At 37.8% G+C, this 14,092-nt stretch overlaps 1 pseudogene; it reads left to right on the forward strand.

Moving 5' to 3' along the window:
- The first annotated feature begins 1,187 nt into the window (after positions 1-1,187).
- Stip1-ps1 (stress-induced phosphoprotein 1, pseudogene 1) lies at positions 1,188-2,928 on the forward strand (annotated as a pseudogene).
- The last annotated feature ends 11,164 nt before the right edge of the window (positions 2,929-14,092 follow it).

Genomic DNA, 14,092 nt, shown 5'->3' on the forward strand with positions numbered 1-14,092 from the left:
TTCTGGATCTTCTGTGAGAAATCCTGATGGGACTACCCATAGGTCACAGGAGACATAACTGAGATTAAGGCAAAACATGGATCTAAGAGGCTCTAGTACCTTATCCCCAGAGGGGGCAAACAGCAGCCCAGCTGAGGGAAAGAGAAAAAGACCTCAGTGCCTTCAAGACAAGAGATGGTTCCACCTTCATAAGGGAAACTGGTGCATGAGAGGAAAAAATCCCAAGCCCCAAATCACATGTAAATTTGAGGGTTTTAATTATGAGTGTAGAAACACAGAATGCTAGATTATATCAATGGGTCCACAGAAAAATCAAGGACACATTTTATTTTATGTTGCAATATAATTAATCATTTTCTTTGAAGAGAAAGAATCCCAGACTTGATTGTAAATATAAAAATGGAATCTTATCTCAATAATTTAAAATTTGAAAATACAATTTTTCCCAGATCAGTATTCCTTATGAATGAATTCAAACATGTATAAATATGATTTGATTTTAACATCAAAAGAAAGAGCAATACATCTTTGAAACACCAAGGAAAAACAGGAGGGATGAACTTAAATTTATTTGGTGATCCACTATGCATTTCCTCTCAAATAAATCATATTTTAATTAACATATAGTGTACATATTTATGGAACATAGTATAATGTGCCATGCAAAGAGAAAATTTCAGGTTATATATTACGCTCTTCACCTTAGCTTATCACTTCTTTGTTCTTAAATGTTCATAACCCACTTTGTGGGACCTGATAATGGATCAACAGTTAACAAATTTGCTGCTTTTCTAGAAGATTGAAATTTGGTTCCTAAAAGCCACATTGCATAGCTCACAACTCCCTAGAACTCCAGTTCTTGAGGATTTGATATCCTCTTCTGGAACCTGAAGTACATGTAATTTTACACATTTATACCTATACTATACTACATATGTGCACACACACACACACACACATGCACAATTAAAAACTAAAAATTATCTTTAAAGAATCATCATCTTAGATATTTTGAAATGCACAGTTTCACCTTGACAGCTCAGCTGCAACACTCTACAGTCAAGGAACAAACTTACTCCTTCTAGATGTAACTTTTTTATTTGTTGAAGTATACTTCCCTCAACCCCCCATCCCCTCTTCTCCACATGTAGTGAAATAAAGTTTAAGAAAAGTGACTTATGGGAGTGGACGAATTCGATTCAACGGGGTTCTGGTCCAGGCTATGGAGCAGGTGAATGAGCTAAAGAAGAAGGGCAATAAGGCCCTGAGTGCTGGGAACATTGAAGATGCCTTACAGTGCTACTCTGAGTCAATTAAACTAGATCCTCAGAACCATGTGCTCTATAGTAATCGCTCTGCAGCTTATGCCAAGAAAGGAGACTACCAGTAGGCCTATGAGGACAGTTGGAAGACTGTTGACCTGAAGCCTGACTGGGGCAAGGGTTATTCAAGAAAAGCAGCAGCCCTTGAGTTCCTAAACCGGTTTGAAGAAGCCAAACGAACCTATGGAGGTTTCAAACATGAAGCCAATAATATCCAGCTTAAGGAGGACTTGCAGAACATGGAGGCCAGGTTGGCAGAGAGGAAATTCATGAATCCTTTCAACTTGCCTAATCTGTACCACAAGTTAGAGAATGATCCCAGGATAAGGGCACTGCTCAGTGACCCCACCTACAGGGAACTCATAGAGCAGCTACAGAGCAAGCCTTCAGACCTGGGCACGAAACTCCAAGATCCCCGGGTCATGACTACTCTCACTGTCCTCCTTGGGGTTGATCTGGGCAGTGTGGATGAAAAGGAAGAGGCAGAAACACCCCCACCTCCATCCCCTTCTAAAAAGGAGGCCAAGTCAGAACCAATGGAAGAAGATCTTCCAGAGAATAAAAAACAGGCTCTGAAAGAAAAGGAGTTGGGAAATGATGCCTACAAGAAGAAAGATTTTAACAAGGCCCAGAAGCATTATGACAGGGCCAAGGAGCTGAACCTACCAGTATGACTTACAGAACTAATCAGGCAGCTGTGCACTTTGAGAAGGGCGACTACAACAAATGCCGGGAGCTCTGTGAGAAGGCCATTGAAGTAGGCAGATAGAACGGAGAGGACTACCGACAGTTCGCCAAAGCTTATGCCTGAATTGGCAATTCCTATTTCAAAGAAGAAAGGTACAAGGATGATATCCATTTCTACAAGTCTCTGGCAGAGCACCGAAACCCAGATGTACTCAAGAAAGGCCAACAGGCAGAGAAAATTCTGAAGAAACAAGAGTGTCAGGCTTATATCAACCCTGACTTGGCTTTGGAGGAAAAGAATAAGGGCAATGAGTGCTTCCAGAAAGGGGACTACCCCCAGGCCATGAAGCACTATACAGAAGCCATTAAAAGGAACCCAAGAGATGCCAAACTATAGAGCAACCAAGCTACCAGCTACACCAAGCTCCTGGAGTTTCACTTGGCACTCAAGGACTGTGAAGAGTGCATCCAGCTAGAGCCAAACTTCATCAAGGGTTATACCTGGAAATCAGCTGCTCTGGAAGTCATGAAGGACTACACGAAAGCCATGGATGTGTATCAGAAGGCGCTAGACCTGGACTCCAGCTGTAAGGAAGCAGCAGATGGTTCCAACTATATGATGGCACAGTACAACAGACACGGTAGCCCTGAGCATGTGAAGCAGCGGGCCATGGCTGATCCTGAGGTGCAGCAGTTATTGAGGGACCCAGCCATGAGGCTCATCCTGGAGCAGATACAAAAGGACCCCTCCAGGCTCTGAGCGAACACTTAGAATCCTGTAATAGCACAGAAGATCCAGAAGTCGATGGTTGTGGGTCTGATCGCAATTCGGTGATAACTTGCTTTTCCCTTCTACCCTTCACCGATGAGGAAAGGAGAGCTGGGACAGTGGCGAGCAGCACTTGGCAGAGTGCGGAGAAAAAAGGCTTATCTTTATATTTATACATGACTACAAGGAAGACAGACTCATCCAGAGCACACCTCGGGCCCTCCCAGCACATGCCTGGTCTTTTCACTGCTGCCCACAATTCCGAGTGTCCTTCCCTGCCCACTCCCAGCCTCCCCGTCACTGTCTCAGCTGCTTCCCTATAGTTGGTTAATTTTTATTTGGGGCAGAGGGTGCATACGGGGAGGGGAGGTATTCTTCCCAACCTAGGGTCCCAGCTGTTTTTACTTGTTCTTACCCACGCCTCCCCTCAATAAAACAATCCAGTCAGGTGTGGTTATATGCTAAAAAAATAAAAAAGGACAATGAAGTATAATATTTTTCTGAAAAAGGAGTAATTGTATTAAGAACTAAAAATTCTAGGTAAGAAAATAAATAACTTAACAATTAGAGTTATAATTATATATAAAATTTCATATCTCAAGAGAAAAATATAAACACAAGAGGTAGCCTACAAAGTGAAGGAAAGTATTTACAATAGACAGATCTGATGCAGAGTTAATATGAAAAAGTCTCAAAAGCTAAAATAATAAATTAAAATCTTTAAAAATACATTTAGAAACCAAATTATTTCTACATGTTCTCTACAAGAGACCTCTTATACCAATATTTATGTATTCAATTCCTTTAACCACAGGGAAATGCAAATAGAAACCATCATATTGACATTATTTTCCAAGCAAAATGACTACCAATCATTTTTGAGACATTTCTGAGTGTAAAGTCTAGAAAAATTATTTCAATTTTTTGTGTTAGTGTTAATCAATAAGATCACAATATTACTGAGGCAGATATTCATCAAAATTTTTGTTTTACTATTTTTATAGGGAAAAGGAGAACATAATCAGGTATTGGGTGGGGGAATAGGACTGAAGCCCTGAGGGCCAGCAGAAAGAATGGAAACAGGCAACCTCAGAGGTAGAAGGTAGGGGACCCTCTAGAATATACTAGAGACCTGGGAGGGGAGAGATGCTCAGGACTCAGAGAGAGGACCTTAGATGAAATGCCCAACAGTGGGAAGAGGGAATTTCTAGAATCTACCTCCAGTAAAAAGACATGGCATCAAGTGGAGGGGTGGGGTTGTCATCCCAGAGTCAAAACTTCTGACCCAGAATTGTTCCTGCCTAAAAGAACTGCAGGGACAAAAATGGAGAAGAGACTAATGGAAAGGAGGCCCAAGGACAGGTACAAATTCGGATCTAGCTCAAGGGGAGGCTCCAAGGTCTGACACTATTACTGATGCTATGGTGTGCTTACAGACAGGAGCCTAACATGGCTGCCTCTAAGAGGCCCAACAAGCAGCTTAAGAAGTCAGATGCAGATACTTACACCAAACCAATGGGCAGAGGCCAGGGACCCCTGTGGTTGAATTAGAGAAAGGCTGGAAGAAGTTAAGGAGGAAGGTGACCACATAGGAAGACAAGCAGTCTCAACTAAACCCCAGAGATCTGTCAGACACTGATTCACCAACCAGGCAGCATATACTAGTTGATATGAGGGTGCAACACATATACAGCAGAAGTCTGGCCTCAGTGGAGAAGATGAATCCAGCCCTCAAGAGACATGGTGTGTAGGGTGGGGCCAACCTCTTAGAGACAGGGCAGAAAGAATGGGATAAGGAATTATTGGAGGGCAGACTGGGAGGGGGATAAGAAGTGGACTATAAAAAAAGAATAAATAATAATAATTTAAAAATAGTGTCAAGGATTGGTGCTTCCCATGGGATGGATTTTGTCATGGGCCAGTTAGTGGCCTTTCCTTCAGTCTCTGCTCCATCCCTGAATTTCTTTTAAACAGGACAAATTTGTGGTTGAAAGTTTTGTGGTGGGTTGGTGTCCCTGTGCTTCCACTGCCAGTCCTGCCTGGCTAGAGGAGGTGGCCTTCTCAGGTACCATGTCTCTAGTTTGGCATCTAACACCAACATTGACTCCTGAGAGCCTCCTCTAGCCCCAGGTCTCTGGTATTTCTTAAATATTCTCCTCCTACCCAATTCCAGGCAGCTGCAGATTTCCACTCATTCTTCTGGCAGACTAGGCCTCTCTCCTGGCTAAAATTTTAAAATGCAGTAAAAAAAAATTCTATTTTAAGGAGTCATTCATATGTGCATATGCATGGATGTCTGTACTTATTCTATCTGTCTGTCTGTCTGTCTAATTATCTATCTTCTATCAATCTCTATCTATCAATCTATCAATCTATCATCTATCTATCTATCTATCTATCTATCTATCTATCTATCTATCTATCATCTATCTATCTATCTATCATCTATCTATCTACTATTGATTTATTTGTATGTCTGTTTTGCTGTGTATGCATATATTTTCTATTCGTGTGTGTTCAGGGCTGTTATTTATTTATTTATTTATTTATTTATTTATTTATTTATTTATTTGCCTAGACTGGCCAGATGCTCTTGCCTCGATGAGGTGTAGTTATACTCTTTTCTTGTTATCCAGGCATCTATACTCTGGTCTTCAAGATGGCAAGGAAAGCACTGTGAACCGCTGGGTAATCTCGCCAGACTTTGGTTTTGAAACATTCAAAGGAAAAAATAAAAATGTCAAAATCATATCCGTCCTCTGTATTAACAACCAGCAAGATATGTAACCTATGGAAAATACTCATGAAATTCTAATTATCTAAAACGAAGCAGAAATTAAGTAATGATGATAACTGATAATTCCAAATGTGTCAGAATCTTTAGTGATTTAAAAATAAATTCTTATCTTCCTGGTTATGTCAAAACTCATAAATAACCTACAAGCCAAATAAGAAGCAGAGTGTGATCGTTAAAAATTTATTCTACTACAGTTTAGGAAAATAAAATAACCTCATAATGATCTACATCACCTTGGAAAGATTTACGTAGGTGCCATTTACAGAAATCATTCTAAGAGACATAAACCCTATATCTTATGAATCATTTCTATAAAAAATAGGATAAAAACTTTAAGAAAGACATCTCATTTACCTTTATCAAAGGCTGACAAGGATTTGTGAATATGCATTTTGCTGAGTAGAGAAAATTACATGATTTATGAAACCCACATATTTTTAAGAAATTGTATTTGCAATGTGCCATTAAGACAAATATAGGCCAAGCACACCAATTTTAGAAGTTCTTCGATGTCACAATTAGTATTGTTCGAAGCAGCCTCACCTTTGGAAACTTCTACATTATAGAAATTTTGTAGACAGTTTTGTAGAAGAAAGACATGAAATCCTGAAAAAGAAGATACGAACCCTTAGAAAGTTTCCCCAGCAGTGGTGATGAAGTCTACTTACCACTTTTTAAATCAATTTGTTGGTTTCTCAGAAAACTGTGAATAGTTCTACCTTAAGGCCCAGCTATACCCAAAAGATGTTCAACCAAACCACAAGGATTCTTGCTCGCCTATGGTCATAGCAGCTTTATTTCTAATAGCCCGAAATCAGAAACTACCTAGATATCCACAAATGAAGGATGGATAAAGAAAAGGAGTACATCTACACAATAGAATATTACTCAAGTATTAAAACCAATGGCAGTGTGAAAATTGCAAACAAATAAATGTAACTGAAAAATATCCTGAATGAGGTAACCCAGACTCAGAAAGATACTCATGATATGTAGTCACTTATAGTGGATATTAGCCATAAAGAAGGGAATATCAATGCTACACACCATACACCCAAAGAAGCTAAGAAAAAACCAGGAACCAAGAGAGGACCCATTCTCACTGAGAATGGAAAATAGATTAGATATTGAGGATGAATAGTAGAAGGTCATTGTGTCAGGGAGGGCTGGAGATGAGGAGGAATGAGTGTGCTGGAGTGGGAGAGAGAAATGAAATTTCTGTGGCGGTGGGCATCTCTGGAACAATCTAGAATCCTAGAACAAGGGAAAATCCCAGCAATCAATGGAGGTGACCCTAGCTAAGACTACTAGCAATAGAGGATATAGAACTTGAAAGGGCCACTGCCTATAACCTGTCAGGATTCCCAATGGAGGGAGGAGAACACCAAACCACCCATAAATCCATTGGCCTGAATTAGGTCTGCCTATAAGATGTTCAGGGATAAAGATGGATCAGAATTTGAGGGCATCATCAAAAAATGACTGGCCCTACTTGAGACCCATTCCAGAAGAAAGAACCAACCAGTGACACTATTAATACCATTCTGCCATACATGCAGACAATGGCCATGCTTAGCTGTCTCCTAAGAGGCTTAACTCAGCAGCTGATGGAAACAAATGCAGAGAGCCACAGGCAAACATTAGGCAGAGCTTGAGAGATCTTGTAGAAGAGTGGAGAAAGGATTGTTGGAGCCGGAAAAAATAAGAACACAACAAGAAAACCTACAGAATCCACTAACCTGAGCCTACAGGGACTCAATGAGACTGAACCACCAACCAGAGAGCCTGCATGGGGCAAACCTAGGCTCCCTAAATATATGCAACAAATGTATAGTTTGGTCTTCATGTGGGACTCATAACAACTGGAAAAGGGACTGCCTTTGACTCTGTTGCCTGCCTTTGGATTCCTTTCCCATAACTGGGCTGCCTTGTTTGGCCACAACAGGAGATGTGCCTATTCCTACTGAAGTTTGAGGTGTCAAGGAGGGTTGATATCTGTGAGAGGCTTCACCTGCCTTGAGGGAAAAGGAGGGGTGTAAGAGGTGAGGTGAAAGGGAGAGATTGGGAGGAGAGGTGAGAGAGAAATAAAGTAAAAAATAATATTGTTTCCTTGGACCATTCTTTAAATCTCTTAGGTGCCTGGAACGCTTCCCTGGGCAAGGCTCATGCTCACACAGATACTTTCTGCGGCCCCTGACCTTAAGTCTGATTCTCATGTAATGTGCTTCAAGTTCCTTAGCAGTATTTGACTGCATTTTGTTTGCTAAAGAAACACGATTTTTCTTAATTAGAGGAAAATTGATATTACATCATATTTTGCAGAATTACCATGATGATATATTCATTACCAGACTAACTCCTTTTCATTGTGCAGTCAATCTAGTGATTCTGCTTCTCTTAAAAAGTGATGGAATAAAGAAAATATGCAGTAAAAATGTAAAAAAGGATAATTAAAAAGACAATGGAATTATTATTTTTTTTACTGAACATGAATCAAACAAAACATAAACAACAGGTGACAGTTAAGTCTACATCATGCCAGTTGGAGTAGCTTGTTTGGAGAAGAATTTTCTTCAGGACACATGCATAGACTCTGAGATAGCAATGGAAGTAAACCTTGGTTCTCAATGACTATAATATTTCCTGAACACCTAGTAAAGCTAATCTGTAGACAAGATCTGAGAGTCAGGGAACTGAAATACTGGGTAACTTATCTCAGTCAACACTGGCTGTGCTGACTTCGGTGATAACATAACAGGATGTGAAGACACACAGAAGTCCAGTAACCTGTACACATACACACATATATGACGAGGTATAATGAAGATATGAAATGTTAATCACAGGTGTATCATAGTTCTGAGCAACATTCCTTAGTGGTGACCAATGATTTCTTACATGTCTTAAATCTACTCACTTCTAATCTGAAAATTAGGAGCAGATTTCCTGAATGGGTGTGTACACACACACACACACACACACACACACACACACACACACACAGACACTTACTTGCACTATATCTGGCATGTATGTTTACTCATTCAAATCTTTATTATGGACCAAATGAAAATGTCCAAGGACAGGATATCAGTGGACCATGGTAATTACTTCAAATAAAAAGGTAAGGCACTCAATATGAAAAAAGAGCCTCTGATTGTTGGGAAATAACTAGACTATCGTTAGAGAATAAATTGATACTTTCCAGCACTACCTGTTCAAGAGGTGAGTTATTATATTAAGAGACATTGAAAACTGAATAAATGATAACATAAGGTAAATAGAGAATTCCAGGAGGAAAGCCTATGTAATACAGCAGTGGATGGCATGCTGTGTTCCTAGGGAACTTAGATGGGAAGGTTATGAGTGTGATATTACTTTGGGCAATAGAGAGAATGCTGACCTTCTTTTTTCTGAAAAGAACAACGTTTTATCCATGAGTTTATAAATGTACATCATGGCACACATCTCTAAATTATTTTTTTGATGGATAGATAGGTCAGAGTTATGAAGAAAATCAAAAAACTATTATTCCACTGAAAGAACATATCACAAAAGAGACTCATAATGGCATTCTGATATGGAGGCTACTGTGAGTGTCACATAGGAGACAGCTTATGTACAATAAGGTTAATTTTTTCTTGCATATCTGGGAGCCAGATTATCATGAGTCTGGTAATTTTCTGGATACAAGTGAGCTCCATTTAGTTTGGGCCTCAAGAGATCATAGGGTCAAAGCATAATGTCCTGGCCTCTTTAAGAAATACACCAACCTCCATGTATAATACCATAAACTCAATTTGGTTATAGTTTGCAACCTATTAATTATCAGGGAATATGCAGACCAAAACAATCACAGAATTTACTATATCAAACTAAAAGACTGAGCAATATAGTTAAATCACAAATTAGAATTGTCACTTAAGCAAGTGTGAGCATCCAGTTTTAGGAAGTCAGACCACTAATGGAGCCTCACTCTGATTCCTCTTTGTGTAACTCTAATTATCAATTATTATTCACATTTTGAATGAAACTTCTGCCTCTGTTTTGTAGTCAGTAAAGGTGTGTAATTACTTGAAGTCTCATTCCTAAGTGCTTCAACTTCCTATGAGCTGTAGACACTGGGTCCCTTATCTCTTTCTGATTTTACTTTGATAAATTCAAACATATACCAATACCTGATTTTTGATAAAGAAGCCAGAAATATGCAGTGGAGAAAGCAAGTAAGTTTAACAAATGATGCCACTTAAACATGACGATTGCATATAGAATAGTAAAAATAGATTCACATGTATCACCCTGCACAATATAAAATTCTTAAGTGGACCAAAAACTTCACCTAAACCCAGACACACTGAACTTGATAGAAGAGAGCTTGAGAAATAGTCTTAAATTTATTAGCACAGAAGAAGAGTTTCTGGAAAAAACCACTAATATTGCAGACACTAAGATTATCAATAAATAAATGGAAAGGGACTAAAAAGCTTAGGTAAAGTAAAAGTCATCAAAAATCAGAAAAAGTGGCAACTGCATAATGGAAAAAGATTTTTACCAATTTCATAGCCTATGGATGACTAATATCCAAAATATATAAAGAAGTTAAGAAACTAGATGTCATAAAAACAAATTATTCAAATAATATGAGGAAGAGATCTAAACAGAATTAATAAGGAATCACAAATACTGAAGATACTGAAGATGCATAAAGAAATGTGCAACATCCTTAGTCATAGAGGAAATGCAAAGCATTATATGAAGTAGTCATTAAAAGATTCTAAAATATGGAGAGGGCAGAGAGTTGAGTGGACATTCATCCCACTGATGCAGCTGTCATAAGGGTGTCATAGTACTGGGTGGAATTTCTGGTGAAGTATCCTTTATTTCAACCTTTGTTTTCCTTTCTTTTCTTTTCTTTTTTTTCCTAAGAAGAATCCCTTATTATGTTCTCATGAGCAAATTCACCATTCTCTGTAAATGGTATCTCACCCGTGCTCTTCCCCCATAGACCCACAGGTTTACCAAGTTAGACTTGCCTAGAACTGATTCCTGAACAAGGAAATTATTGTTTCTTTGATGATTTATTTGGAAGAAAAACATTGACTCCAAAACCCTAAAGGAGGCACCCATGAGCCTATTTCACAATATGCTAATACTAGAAAATAGAGCCTTTGTGGAGCTAACTGGTCTTAAGGATAGAGTCTTCTACCAATAATATACCATAATCCCCTCCTCCTTCCGCTTTTAGCCGTGTGAGAGAACAGGGAGCCTGCATAGCAGGTAGTAGACTTCACCAGATACTACATCTGTATGTACCTTAATCTTAGACTTCAAAATCTCCAGAGCCTGGAGAAATCAATTTCTCTTTCAGTTCACCTGGTTTACAAGGTTTTGTCACCACAGCCTGGATAGACTAAGCAGTAGTAATGAGCACAGGTGAGGAAACCAAGCAGAACAAAAACAGCATCAAAGACAGGATTGCAAGTCAGACCCTATGCATGTCACACAGTCGTCAGCTAGATTCCGTGGTGATGTGCTCTGGAGGTTTTCTAACCTATTGAGCTCATTTCTTCTCATTTTTTCCTAGTAATAATTTATATGGTCTGTCCTTCATTTTATGATTTCCAACTTTTTCTAGGTAAAATTTGAAAATATTAAGTAATGGTTGTTCTATTGGATATATTTTAATACTTTATTTTCCATTAATGTATGAAAAATTTCCCACTAAGACATGAATTGAAAGTGAAAACAAAAAGATTGCATGCATATATGCATATCTCCTTATACTCTTATTTTAAAAATTTCAGGAGCTGTTGGATAAATTAAAAATAAGTTCACAGACTCGTACTCATTACAACCAAGTGTATCCTGGAGTGTTTATTTTCTTGTTTTAATCGCCTATTGTTTGAAGAGGGGAGTTGGGCTCATCGAGATTTTAGTTGGTGGGTATGTCTCTGCTTATTTACATGTATATATATGTAAGTAAGCATTTTTGTGTGTGCATGTTTTTATGTGCATTGTATATGTGAGTGTTTAATATTTATATATGTCTGTGGATATGCAAATATTTGTGTATTGTGTGCTCAGGTATATATCTGTGTATGCTTGTGTATTTGAGTACATATGAATGTGTTTGAACCTTTACTCTGTGTATGTATATATATATATGTATATATATATATTTGCATGTGCTTCTGTATTTGTGTGTATGATCTTATGAGTATGTATGTGGATTTGCATAGTATTTGTATTTATGTATATTTGTGCATATTGCATATTCTAGTCTATCCAATCAAAAACAGACACAATGCACAAAGGGCCGGCAGGAGAAATACACACATATTAATAATGCAGAATGAAAGGATCCAAGAGAGAGATAACATGATAATCGAGATTAGCAAAGCAGCCTGTGGAAAGGACAAAGCATGTTTTCCATGGTCTGTTGGAATCAAGAATCTTTATCAACCTGGTCTTCCTCTGAGCAATGTCAGACTAATGACATTACCAGCTGTTGCATATGGCAGAGTGGATGGAACAAGAAAAATGAGTTCCATTGCATTTTATTTATTGATCACCTATTAATTAATATTGTCTAAAAATCTGCAAAGACTTCTTAGAGTTTGACATGATATGTCGACTGACATTAGGAAGAGATAATAGTTTTGCTTTTCTCATTACCTGCCCACCTCAGTGCTAGAAATGCAACTGGTCTTTCCAACCCATCGATGCATAGATAATTCAAGCTAGTATCAAGTAGAGTTGCAGCCAAAGAATACTTACGTAATTATCCTCTCATTGAAAGAAACCATTCATTTATTAACTGTTGTTTTTCCCGTTAGTAGTTTAGTAATTGCTAAGTACTAATTGTATGGCTTTCAATTATGCAAATTGTTCTAGAAGAGGAAATAGGCTTTAAGCACAGTAGATTATGAATACCTGAGGTTTTATAGCTCTTCACATAACAAAACAATTAAAATCTAATTTAAGGTACAGTGAAATGAGAACATATTTTCATATGCATAATTCAAACTATCCAAATGTACCTAATTTTGAATAAGTTGAGTGGCAAAAATTACTGGGCTAGTATGTGTCAAAATTAGTTTTGGAAAGCTCTATTCAATGTATGAATATAAGATGTAAAAAATTGCCTGCTTATTTAACTTTTTAAAATTTTTATGAATCATATAACTAAAGAACAAAGGAAAGAGAACAATTATATATATATATATGTCATGTGAGAGAAACATTTGATAAATATAAATAATATATCTAATGATCATTTTTTAGTGAGATTAATATTGTACTATAAGGTTTCACATAGGGAAATACTGTTTTATTGGACATTGTATAAACCATTAAAATTAGTATAGATGACTGTATATCTGGGTGATATAAATTCATTTTACTTCGCTATATTAGGTGTACTTGAGACCAATTCCATGAGACAACTAACCCCTGGCCCTATTAATGATACTCTTATGCTTGCAGATAGAAGTGTAGCTTAATTGTCTCCTGAGAGGCTTCGTCCAGCTGTAGATGAAAGTAGATGCATAGACCCACAGCCAATCATCAGATGGAGATCAGGAGGTCCTGTGGAAGAGGGGAATAGAACTGAGCAAACTCCAGAGGTCAAGTACAGCACAAGAAGTCCTACAGAATCAAATAATCTAGAACATGGGGACTACAGAGACTGAACTACAAGTGAGCATCCAGGTACTCTACACATTTGTACCAGATGTGGAACTTGATCTTCTTGTGAGTTCCTTAGAAAATTGGAGTAGGGGTTGTCTCTGAATCTGTTGCCTGTATATGGATCTCATTCCCATAATTTGATTGCCTCAGTGTGCACTTGGTCCTGCTGGAACTGGATGTCCCAGGGAGGGGTGATATCAAGGGGGCTTTCCCTTCTCTGAGCAGAAGTGGAGTGAGGATTGGAGAGAGGAATTTGTAAAGGTAGTATTGGGAGGAGGTGAGAAGATAGAAGCAATAGGTTGTAAAGTGAATAAATAAATTAATGAAAATTATTAATGAAAAAGTAACTCGTGTTCTATTTCTACAGAAGATACTTTCTCTGCATCATTCAATTTAATCATTCTTTCAAAAATTTCTACTAGCATTACTTATTAGATATGTACCCTAAGGAATATAGTCTATGTTTAATAATGCAATGTGAAAGTCACATTTTCAGATCTAACATCATACAATGATCAATCTAAAATCTATAACAAGTTTATCTTTCAGGAAAATTGTGTATCCATGTGACCACATGTGAGCCATAGAAAATAAATCTTCACTCACTTTCCAATTGTCTAGTAATTCTTAACTTCTTAGTTTACTCTTATGCAAAAGGTTATAACTCAATAATACTTTTAAGGTCATATGCCATACTTAATGTTGAAAGAAAATGTGACTTTCACTGAGGTCTCATCATCAAACAATAAACATCCTTGCTTGCACACAAAGATATACACAAAAAATTAACATATTGTGTTAGACAGGGCTAATATCAGAGAAATAAAA

The sequence above is a fragment of the Rattus norvegicus genome, chromosome 1 (assembly GCF_036323735.1).
Source record: "Rattus norvegicus strain BN/NHsdMcwi chromosome 1, GRCr8, whole genome shotgun sequence".
Taxonomy (NCBI): domain Eukaryota; kingdom Metazoa; phylum Chordata; class Mammalia; order Rodentia; family Muridae; genus Rattus; species Rattus norvegicus.